The 7,226-nt window shown below is 36.4% G+C and overlaps 1 long non-coding RNA gene across 1 annotated transcript; it reads right to left on the bottom strand.

The window, feature by feature from the left end:
- Positions 1-5,473, bottom strand: LOC147840345 (uncharacterized). Its single transcript, XR_015511696.1, has 3 exons — positions 3,609-5,473; positions 1,903-2,987; positions 1-1,046 (listed from the first exon to the last, which is right to left on the bottom strand). It is a non-coding gene; the product is annotated as an uncharacterized LOC147840345 (long non-coding RNA).
- Between the last annotated feature and the right edge of the window lie 1,753 nt (positions 5,474-7,226).

Here is a 7,226-nt window from a genome sequence, read left to right as displayed (position 1 = left end):
AGAATCAAGATTTACACTACCTGACAAAAGTCTTGCCATCGATCCCAGTTGTAAGAGCGACTTTTCGTTGATCATTTGGAAAAGGGGCAAAGGTAGATTTTTCCTGATGAATCATCTGTGTGAACTGCATCTCAATCATCACAAATACTACAGAAGACCTATTGGAACCAGCATGGAACCAAGATTCTAATAGAAATTAGTCAAGTTTGGTGAAGGAAAACACATGGTTTGGGGTTACATTCAGTATGAGAGTGTGCGAGAGATCTGCAGAGTGGATGGCAACATCAACAGTCTGAGAAATCAGGACATTTGTCTTGCCCATTACATTACAAACCACAGGAGAGGGCACATTCTTCAGTAGGATAGTGCCGCTCCTCAAACATTAGCCTCCACATCAAAGTTTGTGGAAGCAAACAAGATCAACATGCTCCAGGATTGGCCAGGCCAGTTACCAGAAATTAACATTTTTAAGCATGTCTGGGGTAAAATGAAGGAGGCATTGAAGATGAATCCAATGAATCTTGATGAATTCTGTAGTCCTGCAAGAATGCTTTCTTTGCCATTTCAGATGACTTTATCAATATGTCATTTGAGTCATTGCATGTATGAGATGTATGGATGCACTCCAAGCTCATGGTAGTCATACACAATATTATATCTTTTTCCACTGCACCATAAATTTCTATTCTCTACATTATTTTTGTTAAGTGACAAGACTTTTGTCTAAGCAAAGTGAGACCTTACTGTCCTTATTAAATAATTAACAATCAAGGCATGATCATATTTTATTTTGGTTAAATAAGTGTAATCTAGAGGCATTTGCCCTTCATATAAGCCACTTCTGATACCAAATGATCAACTAGAAGTCAAATTATTATTATTTGTTCCTAAAACTTTAAAAGGCGACAAGACTTTTGTCAGGTGTACTCAAAATGTAAGAAGCAGATATTGATGCTTGTTATAATAACAGCCATAGTCAGGTAGCAAACCAAAGGGCTGCTCTGAGAAATGCACATTGACATTGAAGATCAATCACTTCATAGTTCCTAAAAACAAAGAGAAAAAATAGCAGTGGCTGAAGACATAAATGCATGAGATGATCACAGCATCAAAACATCAGAACATGTGCTATCTGTGAGTGTAACAGCAACAGTATCTCATTCTGTTTTATATATTCTAGCAAAATCCATTCTCGAAAGCAACCATAGCCCTGATATACTGCATATCTCCATTGAGTCAAAATGGAAACAACAATCAACACGTGATTCTCTTAGAGTTCACGCATTTGCAGTACAACTGTGACTCATCTTTTAGTCATGCTATTACAATTGCCTTATAGTCATACAATGGCACATCTCCTGTTATAGATTACCAAAGGGTTTCTATAAATGAACACTAATGTTGTTGTATTGCATTGAATTAATGAAAAGAAATGTTTTAGTCTGCCTGGCAACTTCTTCAACAGATATGTGGTGGCTATGTAGTATGGTTGGTTAAATCTTATCAGGGAATTTAATTATTCAGACAACTCAAATTAAATTTCCGAACATCTGCTTGTATTTAATTGCATTTCATCGTCACATTGGAGATACTGTCGCCTGCTAGACTCCCCTAGTTACTGTCGATGCTTTTCCCCCCCAGTCTAACTCTTGACAGTTTATTCCGATAATTTACACAGACTAAACCCCATAACTGATTTTTTGAGTAGCACAGATGTATTTATTTTCAATTTTAGATGCACCTCGGGACCCATCGATAAAGGGGGGAATGAGAAAATCGGCTTTTAATATTTGATGAGTGTGCACTAAGAGCAATCACACAGCCTCTGAAGTCCCGATGGCTGAAGTCTAATGGAACACATTATGATGTTTGATAGAACGAGGTTGATGTATATTTCGTTACCTCTGCTAAAATGATCCAAGAGGTCCTAATGGATTCTCCCAGTAAAATGTGTAGTTGTCATGGGAACGGCTGACTCAATTCATCCTCAGCACGGGGTTCCAGAGTTCGACAGATAGGATTGGTTGTATACAAGTTAGGAGGTTGTTTGGACAATTATGGTGCTTTTTTCTTGGCTGCAAAACGTGATAAAATTGAAAAAACTAATATTACACCCATAATGGACGATATCACACAAGAGGACAATTTTTTTTAGAACTGTTACAGTAAATAAATGAAAGTAAAGACACTGTAGACTGACTTTATAGAGTAAATCTGAGGTGGTCACCACAAATACGGGTATTTAAATGCAGCTTTTCCTATATGCAATTTGGCCATGCGTCTATAGTGCAGTATCAAGACACTGACTAAAACCAAACCTTCTTTAAAAAATCCTGCCAAGATGGAGATTTTCAAAAACTCTGGTTACAGATTTATCATCAATGCGGTTTTCTCCTCTGTTTGACATCAGATATTTGTTTTACCCCATGAAATACACTTTAAAAATTCTCTTTGAATACTGAAATTGTATGTTGTTGTTTAATTTTGATCGCTGGTTTGTTGGTTTAATGTTGTTGCTGATCTTAAGACATTCCTTCTGCCTCAGGATCATCATTTATGTAGTGAAAAAGGCATGGGGGAGGTGTTTTGATTAACCAATATGAAAACAGATAAATCTGTGCACGAATAAATTCTTTATAACAAAAACTGCATGATTTATTATGTCACAGTGACTCTAAAGAGCTAGTTCATCTGAAAAAAAAGTGGTTTCAAACAGGTTTCTTTTTTTTTTTTTGAAAAAATAAATACAGGGCAGCACGGTGGCTCAGTGGTTAACACTGTCGCCTCACAGCATGAAGGTCGCTGGTTCGAGTCCCAGCTTGGCAAGTTGGCATTTCTGTGTGGAGTTTGCATGTTCTCCCTGTGTTCCCATGAGTTTCCTCCACAGTCCAGTCACATAGGGTACAGGTAAATTGAATGAAACAAAATCATCTGTAGTGTGTGATTGGGTGTTTCCCAATTCTGGGTTGCAGCTGGAATGGCATCCGCTGTGTAAAGTGAAGTTTATTCATAAACTAATATCGAGAGGAGCACGTGATTATGATTGAACACGGCTGGTTCTGCATTAGCATGCTTGATCCACCAATTAGGCCATTCCTAACCACTATAAAGAGCCAGGGTTTTCTCACTACAGTTATCTTCGAATCCCCCCTTCCACCCCTACCTTTTCACCTTTCCCTCTATAGGGCAGCACGGTGGCTCAGTGACTAGCACTGTTGCCTCACAGCAAGAACGTCACCGGTTCTAGTTCCTTAACAGGCCGGTGGTCGTTTCTGTGTGTAGTTTGCATGTTCTTCCCGTGCTTGCGTGGGTTTTCCCCGGGTTCTCCAGTTTCCTCCCACATTCCAAAAACATGCACAACAAGTTAATCGTTAAATCTAAATTTCAATACAGGTAATCTAATAATGCAGCATATCTTTTAATAGCCTTCAATCTTAATCTTTAGCTATTATAAAAAGGGGAGTTGTCGAGATCTACCTGAGCTCGAGGCTCCCCTCTCTACCTCCAAACGGGAGGGAGCCCAGGGCTCAAGAACCTTCGCGCTCAGGGCTCTCTCCCGGGACAGCATGCCAAACTTGCTTATAATCAATCATCAGCTAAGTGTGAACTCTTGAAACATACGCTGGAATAGAAGGTTCATTCCGCTATGGTGACCTGTGAAATAGAGACTAAGCCAAAGAAAAATGAATGAAAATAAATACATTTGAAGAGTGTTGGACAATGGTAGCCATTAACTTTTTATTGATCAATTACTATGGAAGTCAATGGCTGCCTGTTTCCAACATTTGTCAAAATCTCTTATTTTGTGTTGTTCAGCAAAAACTGTAAAATAATGTTGGGTTCCACATTATCTTATTTTATCAACATAAAGGAATTAAGTCTATGTAATTTATTATTTTTTTCACAAATTTAAGTGTATCGAACATAAAACAATCAAATTGTCCCACAAAACAGCAAGAATTTCAGCTTATTTTAAAAGGCACCTGCTTTACCCCTTTTTAAAGATGTAAGATAAGTCTTTTGTGTCTCCACATTGTGTCTGTAAAGTTTCAGCTCAAAACCCCTATTAGTTTATTTAATATACCTTTCAGAATGATTGGATTTTCTGCTCTGATCACAATGTAGCTGTTTTTGTGGCCTGTGCTTTTAATGCTATATCTCCCCGCCCACTGTTGCCACATGCCTGTCCGTGCGTCTCCGTCAGATAAACAGCAGTGACAGACATGAAGGAAGCAGATCTCATGTAAAGTGTGTGAGAAATACTACAGTGTGAACTTTCCCTATGATTATTTGATGTATTTGTTGTAGAATTAATTCAAGTCTTTCTGCAATGATGAGTCACACACAATGTCGTTACAAAATTCACAGACTCAGACACAGCACACGCATTTAAATTTACACTGTTTTTGCATGGCAAATGTGACAGGATACACATTAATATCCACTGCTGTATGGATATCAATTATGCTAATGTACAAAATAAACCTGATTTAACGTCCACAAACTGGGATTGAAGCTTCATCTTTTATAATTGTTCTGACATGTGGCTGTGGTGATAAAGTAAAGACAGTAAAATCGCTGTAATTCATTACAAACATGCACTGTTTTGTAAACGTTTTAAACTTGTAAAACTCATTCTTGATCACATTTGATGATGACTGATAATCACAGAGAGCTGAACAGATCTTTTAATGCCAGTTGCTTGTGCATGTCCTGTCTTGTTGATATGATTATATGCGTTACTACGAAGACCTGTTAATACGCCGCTGTCAATCTATTCGGTGGGCAGGGAAACTGCACTCCTACGTCCTACGTTTTGTGGCGGGCCTCAAAATGAGAGGGATTTGGATCCTATTTTAACACAGGAAATAAAAAATAAAAAATATATATATTGTCTTTAAATCACCCCTATAACTGTGGACACACTTTATCTACACACAGTTCTGTCCAAACAGCTTACAAAAGATGATGTTCATCATAGGTGCCCTTTAAATAAGTAGTATGAACTAACAGAAAATCTCAGTTTTTAAGTGAAAGAAAGAAACTCAAACAGGTTTGGAACAGGTGAAGGGGTGAGTAAATGATGACAAAAACTTTCCTTTCTGGGTAAATCAGTGACTGTTTGGAGAGGAGACACAAAAAAACATACAGTATTGGGGAAATTCTCTGCTGGTGTCTTCTGGCTATCACTTTACATTTTGCACCTTAATCAGTTCCTGTATTAATTTGCATTTTTACCTCCAGAAACTTCCAGCAGCACCCATGGGCTCTCCACGTAAGCCAGCTCTTGTAATATGACTCTGAGCATCAAAATAACTGAGGAGCTTCTCTTACCTGCAGGCCATCCAATTATCTGCTTCTGCCTGAAAGAAATAACTTTGTGCTTTCGGAGAATGCTGCCACAGATCCAGCATGGTTATCCACCGCGTCATGCCATCCTCTCATTGCCGCTTTCTCTTTACCACAGGAAATGCTGTCAAAAGCAGAGCATCCATTAACAGCCTTTAATTCCAGTCGCTTCTAATAAGTGGGCACTATGGTAAACTGGGTAATGAAACTTGAGTGAAGATTCAGCGCTAAAAGGGATCATTTCACACAGAGTTACTCATCTGGTTTGGAACGTATCGCATTGAGGAGAGCTGTGGCCAGAGTGCTTATTAAACCCAAAATATAGTGACAGGGGCATCATTAGTTGGACTAGAAGTGCGTCAGTAGGAAATGCCCATGAATAAGCGCACACTGGGCGCACTTTGACACACTGACAAAACCCATTTCAGCTGAGGAAAAAATGGCTCTCATTCAAACCCTATTAGTCTTGGTTTATGTGAGTCATGGGACACAACAGTAATTTATTTTGATTACAAGATATGGGGTCTATAATTAAGGGTTTAAAAATATAGCATGATTAAGGAATAACGTGAGCAATTGCGACAATGGATTGCATCATTAATTTGTGTTTAGTTTAGTTAAGCCTGAAATTATTCATACACCTGGGGTCTATGTTGACTGTACATGCTGTCAGTACAATTGTTTACAGTTTAAGTCCACTTTTTAACAGCACTCATTCTGGGTTTTGTTAAAGTGCTATATAAGCCATGTAGAAATTCATCTGGCTAAAGCACAACTATAAATCTAAGATTAAAATAATTAGGGAATCATACATTTATTTACTAATATTAAAAATAAGATTAATTTAAATATATTGTTAAATACATACAGTACATACAATAATACAAATATTACAAAATATTAATAATAATATTAAATATATAAAGGTTTGAAAAATCATTAAAAAAGATTCAAATCATAAATATATATATATATATATATATATATATATATATATATATATATATATATATATATATATATATATATATATATATATATATATATTAAAATGAATACATATTAGACTAATACAAACAACAAAAACAAGTTAAAATGAATTTTAATCAAATAAAAATTATTTTTAAATAAATAAAGTGGTACAATGAGCAAACAATACCTTTTAAATAATTCAAACATTCATCAAACTAACATATTTATTATTTATATTTCTAATTCAGTTTTGTAAAATGGAATAGAATACAGCTATGCAAAAAATTAAGTGACAGCCTTCTCAGTTTCTTTGGTTTTACTGGATTTATTGGGTGGATTTAAGTAAAAATGTGTAATCTATGGTAAATGGTACGTCTAAAAATGGTCTGAAAACATTTCAAAAATGTTTTTTTTTCCAGAACATGACAAATTGGTCAAAATAACAATGTTTTCATTTATTGTCACTGAAAACCATAAGGATTATTCCACCAAATATTGATTTACCTCAAGTAAACAAAACATTAATATTGTGTTATCCAAAAACTTTACATTCTTTTAGAGCTGTATGCTTTTTATATATTTATGAGGGTCCGTCATGAGAGGATGATTATATTTGGGGGTCTGGAGTAGAGGTCTATGCGGGACAGATTTTTTAGTCCCACTCTCGCCAGGTTTTATTCCACATATCCTCTCCCGCTGTATATTTAGTCTTTGTTCACCCGCTATCCGCTTAGAATAATTTTGTACCCATCCTGTAGTTTTTGCAAGGATTGTAGGCTAAATGTCAGTTTTGTTTGCCCCTTTGTGATGAGACATGAGTGCTGCCTTAAACCTGACATTCCAGTCTTGACTGCTAAAGGGTAAAACTTTGAGATACTACAACATCGCGCAAAGGTAAATTTGTT

Source organism: Danio rerio, chromosome 16 (genome assembly GCF_052040795.2).
Source record: "Danio rerio strain M-AB ecotype USA chromosome 16, GRCz13ab, whole genome shotgun sequence".
In the NCBI taxonomy this organism is placed as follows: domain Eukaryota; kingdom Metazoa; phylum Chordata; class Actinopteri; order Cypriniformes; family Danionidae; genus Danio; species Danio rerio.
This window is presented reverse-complemented; position numbering and strand designations above follow the sequence as displayed.